This window comes from Eptesicus fuscus, chromosome 1 (assembly GCF_027574615.1).
Source record: "Eptesicus fuscus isolate TK198812 chromosome 1, DD_ASM_mEF_20220401, whole genome shotgun sequence".
NCBI lineage: Eukaryota > Metazoa > Chordata > Mammalia > Chiroptera > Vespertilionidae > Eptesicus > Eptesicus fuscus.
Window position 1 is genome coordinate 73,177,315 of NC_072473.1, and position 9,130 is coordinate 73,186,444.

Consider the following 9,130-nt stretch of genomic DNA (forward strand, 5'->3'; position numbering starts at 1 on the left):
CTCATGGACATTTAGGATCCAGTGCCAGATACTAAGTATGATGTGGAAAAAAAGTTATGCTAAATCTAGGATTTTCACATAGCTCTGAATTTGCCTTTCTAATCCACTCTGTACTATTGCTTTAAAGCAACTTCTGACAGGAGGCCAGTCTAGGAAAACAATACCAAGTACAGAAAAAAGTCCCAAATTCCTCATTAAGTTATTACCACTGTAATAGAGCTCATTATTTTTCACCTTCCAATTATTAACTTTTATAGTTAAATAATATGCTCAAATTTGAATTGAACTCAGTATTTTCTGCAGAACTTTGTGCCATTTTGCTATATTCAAAATTTACCTTGCACCAGGAAGCTTGGGAAATCTAATGTGGCTTTGAAGAAATTTTCACTCATCCTATTGTGTGTTCTTTCCTAATTCACACAAGAAATATCCACATCTTATATGACAAGATTTGCTATATTGATGGCTAAAGAATTATCAGAGCTTGTGCTTGCTTTGGCAGCATATATATATTAAAATTGGAATGATACAAAGAAGATTAGGATGCCCCCTGTACAAGGATGACATGAAAATTTGTGAAGCATTCCATATTTAAAACAAATAAGTTATCAGTGGTCAAAACTACCTCTCCTTAATCTAGGGATCTCAGATTACATTTTACTCTTTTGCCACTCTAAAATTGGATAGCAATGGACAGTACAAGATGTTCAAAGAATAAGTGACTAATGAGTGTAATATAATTTTAACCAGCAAATGAGGTAATTGTGACACACTTTAAGTTTAAGGACACCTAATTATGGCAGATATCTTACAAATTTAGCAATAGTCACTTTGGTGAATTTATTGTATGGAATGATGAAAATAGTAAACATTAGATGGGAATGAATGCAGTTCATCAAACCAGAATTGAATGATTTTTGTGATTAGAATTATAGCTTCGTACTTTTTATTACATAAAATTATATATCAAAATAGAGACACATGAAAAAAATTTTAAACTAGCAGTTAGAACAGTATTTTCATGACAGTAATGCAATATTTAAATTATTCCTTGTTTTTCAGATTTAGATTCATCATAGTCCCTCATTAATGATACTGCTGAATTCTCATTCTTACTCTTTCTTAAGCTATTATCCTTGGTTTAAGTCCAGTGTCCTTGTCTCATTAGGGAGAGTGTCAATAAAACTCCTTAATTACATCCAGTGACATTTCACCTACTATTTCCCCATATTTTTCCACAGGTAAATTCATAGGGGGATTGCTATAATTTCTTATAAGCTACTCTGTGCAGAAGTGTGTTGCTTGCTACCTAGAATCTGAAGCTCTTCTAAGTGATAGCATCAGTATTTACTAAGCATCTACCATGATTCCCACTTTGTTCCACGTGCTAGGGGAAGAACATGAAACAAAAAGGAGTTTGTGTTTCAGATTGCAATGTGGGCCTCAAGTAAAGTAAACTAACCTATTATAAACTAGGCTTGGACACTTCTACATGATATCTCTAAGGCTTCATGTCTGTCAGTTTTCTAATATGGCCTATTCAGCATTTTAATGCTCTTTTCAGCTGTTCTCTTCCTCCCTGTGGTCTGATATACCATCCGCCCCTCACTAGTGGGTAACTAATCACACCTGGACGTTTTCAGAAAGACCATAAAACAACTTTTCTCAGTCACCTGCTTACAATTTTCCTCATTTTTCTGAGGGCCATTATGTTTTTTGGTTATCCTTTTTACCTTGGGTGATCTTGAAATGTTTTCTTGTTACTTTTAATGTCTCATATTATTTCTTTTTACTCCTCCTTAGGGATATAGCCAAGTTTTCCCCTGTTTTGTGGCTTTCTTTTTTTCCTTTCAGGTCACTGTATTGCTCTGGGTTTTAGCCAACTTGGCATCTGACTACCTTTTAAAATAGCCTGAAAATTTGATATCAGAGTGAAATTACTTGCTGTGTTATAAATATTTTATGTCCCATTAAAACTAATTTCTAAATAATTTCTCCTACATATACCCAGGAGCTAGATTAGTATACGGAAACATCCTTTCAGTTTTCCTATGAGCATTCTATCAAGAACCAGTGCTTTAATAGGGTAGAGGAATGAGGCATCCTATATAATAAAAGGGTAATATGCAAATTAACCATCACTCGATCACAAAGATGGCGGCATCCATAGTCACAAGATGGAGGTGCCCAGTCCTCTCAGCCCCACCAGAGTCCCCCAGTCCCGGCGGGGGAGGGGGGGGAAGGGGAGGGCAGCCACTGAGAGCAGGCAGCGTGAGCAGCTTGGCGGAATGCTTGCTTCATGGCCGCGATGATGAGAAAAGCGTTCCGTGCCTGGCCACAGATGGGCCTCTGGGCTGCGGAGAGCCTCTGGGCAGCGGGTGCAGAGTGGCCAGGCCCCACAGAGAGCTACTGGTGCATAGATTCATGCACAGGGCTACTAGTACTTATATAGTCCTGTTTTAGTCAGCTTAGGCTGCCATGACAAATACCATAGTCTGGGTGGCTTAAACAACAGACATTTCTTTCTCACAGTTATGGAGGCTGAAGTCCAAGATAAGGGTGCCATCATGGTCAAGTTCTGGTGAGAGCTCTATTCTTGGCTTGCAGACAGCCAACTTCCCAGTGTTTTCTAACATTATACAATTGCTAAAAATAAAGATTGTTGGAGCCAAGTTACCTTGGTTTGTCTCACAGCTAGAACTTCCTAGCTGTGAATATTTGGACAAATTACTCAGTATTTTTGGCCTCAGTTTCTTCATGTGCAAAATGGGGATAATAATAGCACTTATCTCATATATTTTTATGGGTATTAAATGAAATAAACATGAATTTCTTAAGAATAATGTCTGGCATATAGCAATGCTCAAAAATTATTGTCCTTACTAATATAACCACTTCAATTGCAGGGGTACAGGTTTTTGTGTAAACATAACCTTTAATCTATGGGATAAATTTCCCAAGGGTGCAATTGTTGGGTCATTTGATGGTTGCATGTTTAATTTTATAATAAACTGCCAAACTGTTACCATTTTACATGCCCAACAGCAATGTATGGCATGAGTGATACAGTTCTCAGTATTCTCACCAGGATTTGATATCGTCATTATTTTTAATTTCCTGACAGGTGTTTAATGCTATCTCATTGTAGTTTTAATTTTCATAATGGTTAATGATATTGTACATATAATTTTATGTGTATGTTTGCTATATCTGTATGCTTTTTGGTAAAATGTCTGCTTGTGTCTTTTGTCCATTTTCTAAATGGATGGTTTAGTATATTTATTGTTGAGTTTTGAGAGTTCTTTAAATAGTCTAGATAGTAGTACCTTGATGTATAGATGGCTTACAATTATTTTCTCCAGTCCTATATCTCATTTTTTGTCCTTTTAACATAGTATTTTGCAGAGAAAAAGTTATTGATTTTGAGTAGGTCAAATTAAAACTAGATTGCGTATTTCCTCTTGTGTGAGTTTTGCTAGTTTGTGTCTTTCAAGAATTCAGTTTGTTTAGATGTTACCAATTTTCAGGCATAAGATGTCCATAGAATTCCATTATTAACCTTTTAAGGGATGGCCCTTTATTATTCATTTTCTGATTATTGAGCCTCTGTTTATTTTTTCTTACCTTCCAGTGGATTATTGAACATTTTTTAAAATTCTTTATTGTTTAAAGTATTACATATAGTATTATATATGTCTCCTTTTTTTCTGAATTGACCTCTCTCTGGCCAACCCCAATTGCCAGAACATGCCATCACCCTGCGAGTGTCTGTGTCCATTGGTTATGCTTATATGCATGCATATAAGCACTTTGGTTGATCTCTTACCCCCCACTCCCATGCCTTCCATCTGGAGTTTGACAGTCTGTTCAATGCTTCTCAGTTTCTGTATCTATTTGGGTTCATCAGTTTATGTAGTTCATTATATTCTAAAAATGAGTGAGATCATGTGATGTTTATCTTTCTCCGACTGGCTTATTTCACTTAGCATAATGCTGTCAATGTGCATCCATGCTGTTGCTAATGATAAGAGTTCTTTTTTACAACAGTGTAGTATTCCATTCTGTAGATGTACAACAGTTTTTTAATCCACTCCTCTGCTGATGGTCACTTAGGTTGTTTCCAAATTTTAGCTATTGTAAATCATGCTACTATGAACATAGGGATGCATATATCCTTTCTGATTGGTGTTTCAGATTTCAGGGGATATATTCCTAGAAGGGAAATTACTGGGTCAAATGGGAGTTCCATTTTTAATTTTTTAAGGAAACTGCATTTTGTTTTCCACAGTGGCTGCACTAGTCTGCATTCCCACCAGCAGTGCATGAGGGTTCCTTTTTCTCCACATCCTCCCCAACACTTGTCGTTTGTTGATTTGTTGATGATAGCCATTCTGACAGGTGTGAGATGGTACCTCATTGTCGTTTTGATTTGCATGTTCAGATGATTAGTGACTTTGAGCATGTTTTTATATGTGTCTTGGCCTTCTGTATGTCCTCTTTTGAAAAGTGTCTATTTAGGTCCTTTGCCCATTTTTTTATTGGATTGTTTATATTTCTTTTGTTGAGTTGTATGAGTTCCCTGTAAATGTTGGAGATTAAACCCTCATCAGAGATAACATTGGCAAATATGTTCCCCCATGCAGTGAGCTTTCTTGTTGTTTTGTGAATGCTATCTTTTGCTGTGCAGAGCTGGAGAGCATTATGTTAAGTGAAATAGTCAGAGAAAGATAAATATCAAATTATCTCACTCATTTGCAGATTATAATGAACAACTTAAACTGATGAACAAAAACAGATCCAGAGACAGAGAAGCATTGATCAGATGCTCAAACCTCAGAGAGAAGGTAGGGGAGGGTGGGTGTAAGGGGGAGAGATAAACCAAAGGACTTGTATGCATGCATATAAGCCTAACCAATGTACACAAACACCAGGGGGATGAGGGCATGAGTGAGGGGGTGGGGGGCAATGAGGGGATAAGGACACATATGTAATACCTTAATCAATAAAGAAAAAAAATTTAAAAAAGAAGCAGAATGATTTAAAAAACTGTGGTACATTTATCCATGGAATACTATGCAGCAGTAAAAAAGAAGGATCTTTAACCCCTGAGACATCATGGTGGGACAGGGAGAGTATTACGGTAAGCCAAATAAGCCAGTCAGAGAAAGACAAGTATCACATGATCTCACTCATGTGGAATCTAATGAACAAAATAAACTAATGAATAAAATGGATATAGAGACATAGAAGCATGGAACAGGTTGTCAAATCTCAGAGGGAAGGTGGGGGTGGATGGGTGGGTGGCAAGAGTTCAACCAAAGAATTTGTATTCATATATACCTAACCTATGAACACAGGCAATAGTGTGGTAAGGCCTTGGGCAGGGGCAGGCTAGAAAGGGTCAATGGGGAAAAATGGGCACATATGTAATACTTTCAACAATAAAGATTTTTTAAAAAAGAAACAGATATGGATACATGGAAGAGACTGACAGGAGTCAGCAGGAAGGGGTGTGGCAGGGTACTGGATGAAAGCATGTGAAGTGAAGGGAATAGCAAAAGAACATATATTCATAACCCATAGAAACAGAAAACAGTGTGGTAATGGCCAGAGGGAGAAGGGATGAGGAATGGGTGAAGGGGAGCAAAAGGGGGTGGGAAATGGGGACATCTGTAATAGTATCAACAATCATTTAAAAAAGGCAGAGAGAGATTGAGAGATTTGAGAAATATCTTTATATTATTTATTTGTTTTAAACATACAGAGTAGTGCTTAATAAATATTCTGAATGAATAAATTGTACTGTGAAGCGCATAGCACACATATTGAGCTATTTGTTGAGTGAATGAATAAAAAACTAAACAAATGGATAAACAAACTGCATACGCTGTTTAGTCTCATAACTAGTCTGAGAATAGATCTGCAGTTGAAAACACATAAAAAGATAATTGATGAAGACCACATGGAAAATTAACCTACTAGGCTTTGAGCAGCCCATCAGTGCTGTCTGTATTACCAAATCATTCCAAGAGAAATTTGCATAAACAAATAAATAGATATATAAATTAAATAAAGTTTGAGGACCATTCCTTTGATTTCCTGAATGATATTGAAAATATCTAAATAATATTTTTATAAATATTTACATGTATTCAAAACCAACAGCAGCTCAAAATATTCTTCCCTCCCAAAATACAGTCATTCTTGCTATTTTCTCCCCATAACAATAAAGACTGCTTAAAATGAGATAACACCTCACACCTGTTAGAATGGCTATTATCAGCAAGACAAGTAATAACAAGTGTTGGAGAGGTCATGGAGAAAATGGAATCCTCATTCACTACTGGTAGGAATGTAAGCTGGTACAGCTGTTATGGAAAACAGTAGGAATAGAGTCACCATATGACCCAGCAACCCATTTTCTGGGTAGCTACACAAAAAAATGTAAACACATTTATTGACAAGGATATATGCACCTCTCTGTTCATTGAAGCATTATTCATAGTGACCAAGACATGGAAACAACCAGCATGTCCTTCAGTAGATGATTGGATAAAGGAGTTGAAGTACACATATACAATGGAATACTACTCAGCCATAAGAAAAGATGGAATACTGCCATTTGCAACAACATGGATGGACCTTGAGAATATCATGCTAAGCAAAATGTCAGACAGAAAAAGTTAACCATATGATTTCACTCATACATGGAATATAAAACTGAAAGCAACAAATGAACAAATAACAAGCAAAACTCATAGACACAGACATCAGTACGGTGGTTACCCAGGGAAGAGTTTGGGGGGTAGTAAAGGATAAAAGCGGTCAAATATATGGTGACAGAAGATGATCTGACTTTGGATGGTGGGCATACAATGCAATATACAAATCATGTATCATAGAAAACTACACTTGGAACGCATATAATCTTATTAACCAATGTCACTCCAATAAATTTAATAAAAGGAAGGAAGAAGACTGCTTAAAATGTATTTAGCAGATATTTCCCCTTCCACATCTATTTTTCAGTGTCTCACACTCTCCTGTCTCCTGACCCCATCTCCAGCCACTAATCCCTCTGTGTACAGCAAATACATTCACTCATTCAGCCTCCCGCATTCTGGTTATCATCATAGAGTATTCCCCCCAAGCCAGGAACCATGCACTTGCCCTATGTAGGTTACTTTGTTATCTGCCTGCCAGTAGGCATAAATGAAATCAAAGCTGTATGCTTCCTTTGTTCATAGGTTGGATTCCTTTGCTCTGTACCTCTGAACCTCTGTCATCAGCCATCAAAAAAATATGTGCTCTGGTGAGCACACTATAATCCATATAGATGATGAATTAGAATGTTGTATACCTAAAACTTATAGAACATTATTAACCAATGTTACATCAATAAAAATTTAAAAATTTTTTAAATTAAAAATAAAAACATGTGCACTGGGTATAAAGATGCAGCAGACAATTTATCTGACCACTGGGAGATGGGGAGGGAAACACACTTTCTACTGAAAGGAAGTCTATACTGTTATCTGTATATTAAAGACTTCACATACTGTGTTGCCTAAGATTTTCTTTTGCCCACTATTTTCAAGCCCAATGAAGCAAGCAGTAAGGATTCTTTTGTGCCTTAGGATAAAGAAAAGCTCAGAGGCTATTAAGTTTCCAGAAGGCACAGAGAAGTACGAAATGACCATAGAAACTCTCTTGCAAACCTAAAATTTTATGCTGTGTGACCAGAAAGCACTTGAAGTTTCTCTGAATTCATGATAATTTTAAAAAATTTTAAGGGGTAATTATCCTATCTAATAAAGATGGAATATGGGAGTTGGAAGGTGGCGGCTGGCAGGACAGAATGGAGAGAGAGGAAATGAGTGAGTGAGGGTATGAAAGGAGAGTGTGTGGTTGTGCATGGGGGGGGGGTGTGAGTGAGTGAGAGAAAGTTAAATCTCGCAGGAGCAGCAGGGGCTGGCAGAAAGCCTCTCCTTGACAAGGAGAGACTACCACTGCTGCAGGCACTCCCGGGATGGTGGGACCCCAGCAGGGACGGAGCCCATGCCATCTTGAGCGGAGAACGGCCTTATTTAGAAACTCATCAACACCACCAACAAGACAGGCCTTGGAACTGCCCCGGACCCAGCACACACTCCAGCCAATATCCTGCTACCCCAGCTGCAGACTCATGGAACCTGGGACCTCCACCTCCAAAGACACACCTTTCCGCAGCTGTAAGTGCAACTCCCTCTCCCCAACAGCAGAACCCTGTGTTCCCACCCGCACACAAACACGCACTCATGCGGTCTCATCCCCAGGACACTTCACTCCGGGTTTGCACCTGAGGGTGTGATTTTGCGCAGACTGGGTGGGGGAGGGGGGACACAGCCCTGCAGTAGAAATTCCTTCTTCCTTCTTCCTGGAGGGTTGCCGACATTAACCCCAGCTGTGCACGCACTCGTGCGTTCTCAGCCCCAGGTCACCTTGCTCAGGGTTTACACCCAAGGGTGTGATTCTGCGCAGATGGGGGCGCGCGGCCCCGCAGTGGAAATTCTGAATTCCCTCTTCCTGGAGGGTTGCCCACATTAACCCCAGCTACTCAACCGTGGTGCCGGGACCCCTCGGAGTGCATCAGAGCTCTGTGGCCAGAGAGCGCACCTCCACAGATACTAACACACTGAGCCCAACCAACCACAGGGTGCTAGTGGGAGCCACTGTGACCTCTACTTGAGTGTGATCTTGAACAAGCAGGGGGCGCACGCCCCTCCAGCAATAGAAGCTTTGAATTCACTTAGCCTGGATACTGGCCCACAGGCACCTCAATTACGCAGCTACACTGCAAGGGCCCTTCAGTGTGCCTCATTGGCAAACATACCAAGGGTGCGCCTGTAAAATGCTGCTGGGAGTAAGTGCCTATCCAGGTGCAACAGAAAAAGCTGGGTCTGCTCACCCCACGACTGCAGATCTCAGGGCACCACAGCCACGCCTTTCCAAAGACCAGGTCCTCTGAGCCCCAACACCCCAACAGATGGTACCTGGGGGCCACTGTGAGTCCCTGCTGGGCATGCATGATTAGAATTAAGGGTGCAAGACAGCAAAAATTGGGACACTCCCACCCACAGCTGCTGACTTC

At 39.5% G+C, this 9,130-nt stretch overlaps 1 non-coding gene across 1 annotated transcript; it reads left to right on the forward strand.

Moving 5' to 3' along the window:
- The first annotated feature begins 486 nt into the window (after nt 1-486).
- On the forward strand, nt 487-595 carry LOC114228282 (U6 spliceosomal RNA). Its single transcript, XR_003614416.2, has one exon. It is a non-coding gene; the product is annotated as a U6 spliceosomal RNA (small nuclear RNA).
- The last annotated feature ends 8,535 nt before the right edge of the window (nt 596-9,130 follow it).